This window comes from Bombyx mori, chromosome 10 (genome assembly GCF_030269925.1).
Source record: "Bombyx mori chromosome 10, ASM3026992v2".
NCBI classification, from domain to species: Eukaryota; Metazoa; Arthropoda; class Insecta; order Lepidoptera; family Bombycidae; genus Bombyx; species Bombyx mori.
In genome coordinates, this window is record NC_085116.1 from 11,810,100 (window position 1) to 11,820,389 (window position 10,290).

Below are 10,290 nucleotides of genomic sequence, written 5' to 3' on the forward strand. Positions count from 1 at the left end.
CCGGCCCCAATTTCGGATAGCCCACTGAGTTTCTCGCCGAATCTTCTCAGTGGGTCGCGTTTCCGACCCGGTGGTAGATCCTGCGAAGCACGGCTCTTGCTAGGGCCAGTGTTTTTTTTTTTTTTTTTTTTTATTGCTTAGATTGGGCACGAGCTCACAGCCCACCTGGTATTAAGTGGTTACTGGAGCCCATAGACATCTACAACGTAAATGCGCCACCCACCTTGAGATATAAGTTCTAAAGTCTCAGTATAGTTACAACGGCTACCCCACCCTTCAAACCGAAACGCATTACTGCTTCACGGCAGAAATAGGCAGGGCGGTGGTACCTACCCGTGCGGACTTACAACAGGTCCTACCACCAGTGATTACGCAAATTATAATTTTGCGGGTTTGATTTTTATTGCACGATGTTATTCCTTCACCGTGGAAGTCAATCGTGAACATTTGGCTCCATACCTACTTTGTGTAATGCAATCACAGCGATTCGGTTCTCTTTATCACCCCACTCCATTTTAATATCGCAAAATATTGTACAATATAATGCATAAAAGGTACTTTAAATCAATAAAGAAAACATTACACACACTACATACCATGTATTTGACGCACACGCGCATGCATACTATTTATTGTCAAACTTTTGTTCTTGACGTCTGTGGTCAAATTGAGAATAGATTAAATATTGTTTGTCTTTATTAATATTTTTTTTAAGTTTTAAGTATAAAATACAATCATAATAGTGTACAAACTTACAATCCCAATTAATTATAGTCGAATTTCGACTACTGCGGGACCTCTAGTCATTAGGTATAAAAGAACGACGATGGAACCACGCGACGCGCCTTGTATTTCACGAATGCAAGGTGAATGTAAACAAAGCGATTGTCGCTTACGATCCAGGTGCGTTGTTGAGAGAAGCGCGGCGTCACAGAGCGGCGACTATCTGAGCTCTGATAACGCTTATCACTTGTTATCGCCTTCCGCAGCAAGCGCGCAGCTGCCGTATCGGAGATTCGGCCTTCGCGGACACATCAGATATTCAACGGAAATAATGCGGCGGTAATATACATGTAGTATCAGAAGCTAATTTCTCTAAAGATTTGTAAGCACGTCCGTACAGAGTCCGTATTAAAATTTATTAATTAATTTTGATCTATTCATTATGTCATACACAAGCTCCGATCCCCGTATTTATAATATATAAGTCTTCTTTATTACTTCTGTTACTTTTGTACTGCGGCAATGTATTTTTGTATGGTGACTGTGTGACGTATTAATGTGTCCCAAAAATAAGATATTACGTATTAATTTATGTGACTTTTCAATTTTCTTCTTCTTCTTCTCAGTCGTTTGCACTCTTGGACAGAGTGGTCGTGGTCATTATTATATTATAACTAAAGACATTTTCAATTTAATAATAGGTACTTGTAATAAGGAATAAGTATATCAGAGGAAGTGTGACAGTAGTCCCAGTGATTGATAAATATAAGAGCGAACGGCTACCGTGGTATGGACATGTGATGCGTACAGAGAAGATACATGTGACTAGGAGATGTATGGAAATGGTAGTGCAAGGTAGAGGGGGAAGAGGTCGACCGAAGAAGACATGGATGGAGTGTGTGAATGACGATATGAGAGAGAGAGAGAGATGTGAGTGTTGAGATGACGGCTGATAGAAGAGAATGGCATAGAAAAATTTGCTGTGCCAATTCCACCTAGTGGGAGAAGTTGGAGACAAAGACGAAGATATATACGGCGCCCACACGGGTGTTGTCATGGATATCTGTTTAAAAAACGGGACAGTCCTAAAACAGTAAAATCGTGGTGGTTACAATGGTGCTGGTGAACAAGCTCATAGTTCTCTTGGTGTTAAGTTCAAGTTAAACGCTTTACCAACGGTTCGCATTTCGAGTTACCATCAGACAAAAGGGGCGGTGTCATAGTTACTCATAGCCACTAATACTGTCATTAGACGTCTGCAGCTGTAACACTAGGAGTAGGCATTGGGACTCTGGTAGTCGTAACCGTCGGGTTCGACGTGAGCCCTAATCCATGCATCAGCCCGCTGAGTTTCTCGCCGGATTTTCTCAGCGGGTCGCGTTTCCGATCCGGTGTTAGATGGATTCGCGTAGTAACTGTCCTTGAGCTGTAGTAGGTTATTTGGAGGTTTCCTCATACAAGTTATCTATAGTCAATACAACACGACAGCGACTACCTCAAAACTTCCTTTAAGTCTCATTTGCACTACTATTCTCCCTTCCAAACTAAAGCATATAACGCTTTGCGCGAAAGACCGGCTCTAAATACCTATATCAGTTGAGGCTAACAGCGTATTGTGTTTTTTGTGTATGTGTGTGTTTTTTTTCTTCCTATTCTAGTGACTTCGATGGGTCATACTAGATTCACCGAGCGAGTAGGTGAGCTCACAAACTCAACCTGAGGACACCTAACACTAGCCCTAGCAAGAGCAGTGCTTCGCAGAGATGTATTGTGTTTTATGGTCCCCAAATTTTCAGACCACGTTCTAAGACCGCAACGTGACCACTATTACACTTCGGGAGATAAAGCTTTAGTGGCATTGAATTATCTTATATTTATAACCAGGATTTGATTAGTTTGCGGTAGCAATAGACAAACCACAAGAGTATCTATCATCTTAGACGCACAGGATCAGAGTTACGGAGATGAAAGGTCGTCGAACTGTTTTGATTGATGACCATTGTGTTCCGTGTTTTAGAATCAACTGAATGCCTACGTTACGAATAGTAAATGATTAATAAATATTGCAGTTATTAATTAAGTTTCATTAAACTTCTAATCTAGAACGGTATCTGTTGTTTCAGAGAACAATGAAAGCAGCAAAGTGAATTTGCAGCATATTCCGAGGCGTTTTCTAGAATGTTCTACGGTTAAATGGTCACGGATGCATCATGGAAAGTGTCGGCTATTGTAAAATAAATGAAATAAATACGAGATTTGTTATTAACGTGTGTATCTTTTATTTCAGCTTTTCCGAGTTGTGGACTTGATTAAAATGTGGTGCGGTCCATAAGATGTTTGTTTTTGGTAACTTTTTTTTTATATTATCCCCGTTTTTTTTATTGCTTAGATCGGTGGACGAGCTCACAGCCCACCTGGTGTTAAGTGGTTGCTGGAGTCCATAGACATTTACAACGTAAATGCGCCACACACCTTGAGATGTAAGTTCTATTGGTCTCAGTATAGTTACAACGGCTGCCCCACTCACCTTTTAAGCTGAAACGCATTACTGCTTCACGGCACAAATAGGGTGGTGGTACCTACTCGTGCGGACTCACAAGATGTCCTACCACCAGTAAAAAGTATTGTTGCAATAATTTTAGTTCTGAAATAAAATTAAGTTTCGTGTTAAAAAATGCTCAGAATACCCGATTTACTTTCCAACAGTCGTCTATCTATATTAGACAGTTCACTACTCTGTGTATGGCGGCTCGTGTTAACTCCGAGTCATTGACTGCCGACTTCGAGATTAGAAACGGCGCTTTCTACTCGACGGCGGCACTAACTTGGAGCGCGCGACGTTGCCAGCTCGAACGACAGCCGACCGGTTCGAGCTGGCACACGGAAAATTTGGTTTTCCAATTTTAAAAAATGATGCGAAAAAATTATGTTTGTTTTGTTAATGATTGTTGGAGGTGCATTATTTTACGGAGAAATTATTGTGGGATTGTATATTTTATGTAACTTCAGGCTTACGATTTTGGTATTTGTTTAAATGATGTATAATTTGAAATCGAGGTACACCGAAAACATTACCAACCAATACAATTATTATTGTTTTTCAACCGCCCACAAACAGATGCTTTTATAAGTTCTTTACTAATTATACATGAACCACGCATCAAAATTACACTTCGTTTGGAAAAGATAAGTTAATTGCTGTGACATTGCCGATTCGAGCCTAATGGATGCGTCGGTAAATCTACATTTTTGATGACGTCACTACATAAGAAAAACGGCCTCATTCAAATTAGCGTTCAACAGCTTTCATCCCTCATGTCATTAGCAAATAACAACGGAGACAGCTACCAGAAGAGAACACATCTCTAACGGTGATCAATATCAAGGCCAGCTAAAGATAAAGCCGAGTGCTAAATCAATGCGATATTTCACACCTGCTCCAAGATTTTGCTATAAAAACATCGGCTTGATTTCGCGTGGGGCGCATCTTCCATCTCTGACTGCTATGTATCAGCTATTTCTATTTGATTAGGTATATGCAGAAAACCGTTAGCGTTATCGATAAGTACGTCTACGGAGAGGCATTAGTTCTTTTTGCGTTCCGTAACATTACCTTTGTTAAGGGTTCAGTTCATTTTTAAGTTCATCCCTACTATTTTGGAACCAGTGCGTCAACCCACAGAGCGCTTCATTCTATGATTTTCGCATTTAAACAATATATCTCGCATAACTCCATAACTAAGCGCTATATTTTTTTCTTATTCACTGGTAGCCTAAGAGGTTATTCCAGATGCGCGTGGGTAGCTGAATTCACGGGCTCAACCTGAGAGAACTCGCTGAAACTAACCCTAGCAAGAGCAGTGCTTCGCAAAATCTACCACCAAATAGGGAATCGCGACCCACTGAGAAGATCTAGAAACTCAGTGAGCTATGTCTATGGGTTAGTTCGCTCGTCGGAGAATGATGACCGGTGCTTGAAGAGCCTAAAAGCAGCGAGAGTGGATCCGACGATGTTTCAGGTGAAGACAGCTGTGCGTTGCCACGTCGCTTGGGTCAGATAAGTAATTAATGGCAGCCACTAGACTATAGGGTTATCGTGTCGCGCCGCTTTGTCGAAGTAAAGCCCTATGGAAAGTCCTTATCCAAGAAAGCTAGTTACTATATACACTAGCTTACGATTCTCTAGTGGGATGGATTCATATCAGACAATGGTTGTACACCTGCCCTGGTAAAACTGGAAAGGCCTCCGGGCCACCGGTAAATACTCAAACATAAAAAAAATATGTTTGTATTCAAAAAACACGTGCCATGCTCCTAAAAACCTATTTACGACTCAATATTTGACAGATCGCATCAGTATGTATCCATACTTAATAATCCTGTATTAGATAGAAGCAATCTTGTGGCCCGGTTTGAAGGGTGGGGCAGCTGTGTTATTAAACCAACTAATAACACTTCCTTATGATTCAAGATTAGGACCGCATATGCTTTTATGCAAATTAAATAGGTATGCATTTAAACATGCATTTAAACGAAGGCTTACGTATCAGATATGAGATATTTATTGAGATATTTATTGCGCTTTTGAGTGAATATATGTAACGGAGTATTGGATCGTGCTTCAAAACTTCGTATTATTTAGACACTAATATAATATATAATAATTTATTATATTTCATCATTTATATATTATTATGTACATCTTTATAGTTTATTATATTTATTATACTATATTATTAATACAATTTATGTAATGATTTTTTATGTTTATGGTTTTTCGATTACAAACTAACTTATATATTTTCTATTTTTAATTTTAAACTTAGAACTTATGTCTCAATTATGTGACATACCTAAGTTCATTTACGTTTACGTTGGCACGTAAGCCGTTTACGTTGTTCACGTCTATGAACTCCAGCAACTTCCACCAGATGGAAAATAAGCTCTCACACCTAAACAATAAAATAATAAAAATATTAATCTTTATATTATTATCTTACTGGTGGTAGGACCTCTTGAGAGTCCGCGCGGGTAGGTACCACCACCCTGCCTATTTCTGCCGTGAAGCAGTAATGCGTTTCGGTTTGAAGGGTTGGGCAGCCGTTGTAACTATACTGACACCTTAGAACTTATGTCTCAAGGTGGGTGGCGCATTTAAGTTGTAGATGTCTATGGGCTCCAGTAACCACTTAACACCAGGTGGGCTGTGAGCTCGTCCAACCATATAAGCAATAAAAATAACAATCTAAATTTACTCATGAATATGGTGGAGCTCTTACGCGTGATATGGCACAGGCATATTTCAGATATGAGAGATTTAAGATTCAAGTCTCCGGAAACAGCGGCGGCTTAAAGAAAATGAAATCTGTTTAATTTTCACGTAAATTTCCTACTCAAAACTTGCTTCAATAGCGCCCGTCGTGAAGATAAAACATACTGCCAGATTTCAGGGAATGGTTAGCACTGTTTGCGTGGAAAGAAACGTGAAGTCTGCCTTCAATGGCAATTAAAAATACTTAATAATTCATTGCATTAAAGATCGGTCATTACATTTTTATATTTTACTACTTTTATGTCGATACGCATATTCAACTTTGGAAATAAAAAAATTCTGAATGAGTAGCTTAGAACAGGCAACAGCGCTTTTCTTTCCTACCTATGCTAATAGCCTTGAAAAGCTATTTCAGCTTCTCCTTGACGTGTAGGTGAGCTCACGGGGCTCAAGCCGGGGTGGTGCTAACACTGGCCCTAGCAAGAGCAGTGTTTCACAGAATCTACCACCGGATCGGAAACGCGACCCACTGAGAAGATCCGGCGAGAAACTCAGTGGGCTGTGTCTATTCGCTCGTCGAGCTCTTCGTGGCAAGCGACGGGTTCGACGAGGACGGTGACCGGTGCTTGTAGTACCTAAAAGCACCGTTAATGGATCGGGAGGATCCGTAATGGAGTGTAAAAATTCTGAATGAGTAGCTTAGAGCGAACAACAGCGTTCTCCGAGTATTAGACCCTGCGATCGTCAACAGATATTAACCGGTGGTAGGGCGTGTTGGAAGCCTGCCGGGTAGGTACCACCATGCCTATTTCTGCCGCGAAGCAGATATGCGTACCGGTTCGAAGGCACAGTCATCATACTTTACATCTGAGAGGTCGCATTCATGTTTTTTTTATTATTTTTTTATTGCTTAGATGGGTGGACGAGCTCACGGCCCACCTTGTATGGAGTTGAAACGTTTGCCTACGTTTGCCGTTAGGAGCGCTGTTCTAAGTGCATACAAATTTGAGTTAGCTTTTACGCGATCGAAAACGTTAAAACACTCGTACCGTTTTTTCTGGCTCAGCCAGGAGGGGTGGGATTTGCTAGCAATTGCCCGAGCGCCTCCGAAGGAGACCTAACTACTCAAGAGCAGCTGCTTCGCGAATGAATCTGCTACCGGATCGGAATCGCGAGCCGCTGAGAAGAACCGGCGAGAAAACCAGCGAGCTGATGCATGGGCTAGGTTGCACGTCGACCTCTTTGTAGAGTTCGACGAATACGGTTACCGGGATCCCTAAGCTTGCTCTTAGTATTAGACCTAAAGGCGTCGAATGCACAGGTTATTGGATCTCATGGATCTGTAAGGACGTGATGCTCGCAATAAGCACATTGGCCTTAATATGTCGAAGAATCCACTACATCAATGTGATCGACAATCTATAGTTACCAAAAACAAAGACAAAAATGAAATATATGACAAAACGGATGTTCTGTGTTGGAAACTAATGAATGATGAAGACATGGTCAGAAATACCCATGCGTAAAGAAATTTCTTTTTCAATTAAATGAAGAAATATTTACACTTGATTTATTCAAAACAACGGTTTAATATCTCTTGTTTATGTATTTGTGTACTTATTTAGATTCTTCTAGATTCTAGAGCATGGCATAATGGAGGCTATAGGTAAGTTAGATTTTGTTAAAACATTTGTTGTTATAAAAACTAACGTTTAAAACCTGAGCGAAACTTATAGTTCTTTCATAAATCTATATTAAAATGAATAGAAAGAACAACCGATCGAAATAAAATTAATTTTCCTTCAATAAATTTCAATCAAAAAACAGGTAGCCGAATATAAAAAATCGTTTGTCAATTTATTAATTTTCAACAAAACAAAGAACGCTTAAATTCTGTAACAATCAAAACAGGCTTCATTTAAATACTTAATGATAGCTCAGAGCTCTACACCCACACGTCTCAAAACTTATTAACAGACGTAAATAATTCGTGGGCAGTTTACATATTAACGACACTATTGCCTTCATAAAACCTTCGAGTGAATTAATTATAATTAGTTGCGAAACTCGTGTTCGCTCCAATGTAGGTCCGCCTCTTTATTCAACTCGTATTGAACGCACCGAAACCTATACATAGCCATCTGGACGGTCACATAGAAACGCTCCTCAAACGAATAACGCCACAACTCCGATGTTAAGAAACGTAGCGACTCTAACCCTGCGGAATAGAGTTTATAATGAAACGTAAGTAAAGCATTGAACCCTACAGTCCTAAGCGTTCGTCAGCGTTCTGTTAGTATACAATAAATATTCGGCGCCAGTTGTGTCGGTACACACATATACATAGAATGGAAACGTTGTGACTCGTTCAGTGCGGCAACGTCGCAACGATTCTCGACGGATTCCAAGTCCGCTTCATTCGGATTTGTTTAATTCGAAAGAGTCTGAATTATCTGATTGATATCTATTGTAAGCCTTATGTCTGAACGGTAACGTTGTACTTTGAAACACGGCGTGTCGGTTACTACGTTATGGCGCTATGTTGTTTCCGCGAGGGTAGCGGGCAGAGTAATGTTGGACGCATTGTGTTCGTTTTTTTTACAAATGTTGATAGAAATGATGTCAGTTGGCAATTTTTTTGATTACCGTTTTTTGGCCTTGTTTGGAGAATAGAACGTGATACACACGTGGAGATGACTTCATTATTAAAGTAATCTTAAATACTGTTAGATAAACACCAAAAAAATATATCTGAAAATACATACGTTTTGTATCATCCCAATTAGGTACCATTGTTGAAAACATTAAATATTCTTAGGTACTTTTATTAGAATTCGTCAAATGCGATCGACGTGATTCTGAAATCAGCAGAATGATTTTAATTCGAGGTAGTTCACTTATCTGAAAAAATGTGTTATTTCGTAATCTGTCAATAGTCAGCATATATATTGTTTTGTAATAAAAACATTCTTGGATAAGTCACCCACCTTCTTTGAATAAAACGTATTATACTTAACAAGAGAGTAATTACATGCTTTGTAATTTACAGAACACCGCCGATCCTATCTGTCATATTTTTATGTCACATTTTCACCCGTCATTTATACCTACTTACGTCAAAAACGAAAAATTTGAATCGGCTTTTCGTACGAAATTTTATTGTAATCTGTATGATTTTGAGTCACAACGCGTCTTTGAGTAATGAGGTTTTGCTTTATGAAGAAATTAGTGAGATATAAAAAATACAGAGCAAATATTTATGCCTCACTAGATAACAATCGGAACCACAACACGTGTGATGTGTAATTAATCACGTTTAGCTTCCACGTTTATTAATTGAGAAAGCCTTAGATCGGCAACTAATATTTGCAATTATAATAGTTCAGGAAGCTTCAGGTAGAAAATACGGTAAAAATAATATTATAGTCCGGCCGCTGAAAGAGTTCGTTCTTGATCGGGCGAAAGATGTAACTTTGAAGTGACGTTGAGTGCATTATTATTGGTTTTATTTAATTTTTATTTAGCAACTAACTGAGCCGGCAGACTTCGTAGTGCCTCAATCGATAAATAAAAGACCTAAACTTTTGTGTAAAATAAACATAAAACAAACAAAAGGAATCCTTCCGACGGGGGACACATCAAAGGGAAAAGAAAATTGTAATTTTCATTTATATTCCGAGCATTTTCATATTTATCTAATTTTTAAACCATCTCTGGACTTCCACAAATAATTTAAGATCAAAATTAGCCAAATCGGTCCAGCCGTTCTCGAGTTTTAGCGTGACTAACGAACAGCAATTCATTTTTATATATATACAGATTAATGATTACATTAATATTGAGTTAAATCCATAGCTATCTCTAGACTGCTGGAAAATAACGGTCTGATTAACGTAAAACAGCTCAAGAAGACACGCATTAGGAACTATAATGACTAGCATTTACCTACAAAACTAATCTAAAATTTTCTAGAATTACGTACCGCTTTTAAAAGGCCACCGCCGACGCTAGGAAATTTCATTACGTTCGTGGGGCTATTCGATTTAGAAACAAAACCATTGTGAAAAAGAACCTTGATAGAGAATTTCGAATTAAAAGCACTTGTACGGCTTTGTCTCGCCTTTAATAATTTCTTTCTACTATTTGTGACGTTTTGATGATTCTATTTACGCTATTTCATAGTTTTTGTAGTCATGGACGACTGTCGTCCCTGTAAAAGTAACCATTACAGGGATTACGAAATGACAGCGCCATAAAACACAGAAAATAAAAGGTTCTACATTTTAAAAGGATTA

At 39.0% G+C, this 10,290-nt stretch overlaps 1 long non-coding RNA gene across 1 annotated transcript; it reads right to left on the reverse strand.

The window, feature by feature from the left end:
* Positions 1–7,551: 7,551 nt before the first annotated feature.
* LOC101743626 (uncharacterized) lies at positions 7,552–9,098 on the reverse strand. Its single transcript, XR_002431902.3, has 3 exons — positions 8,983–9,098; positions 8,761–8,853; positions 7,552–8,213 (listed from the first exon to the last, which is right to left on the reverse strand). It is a non-coding gene; the product is annotated as an uncharacterized LOC101743626 (long non-coding RNA).
* Between the last annotated feature and the right edge of the window lie 1,192 nt (positions 9,099–10,290).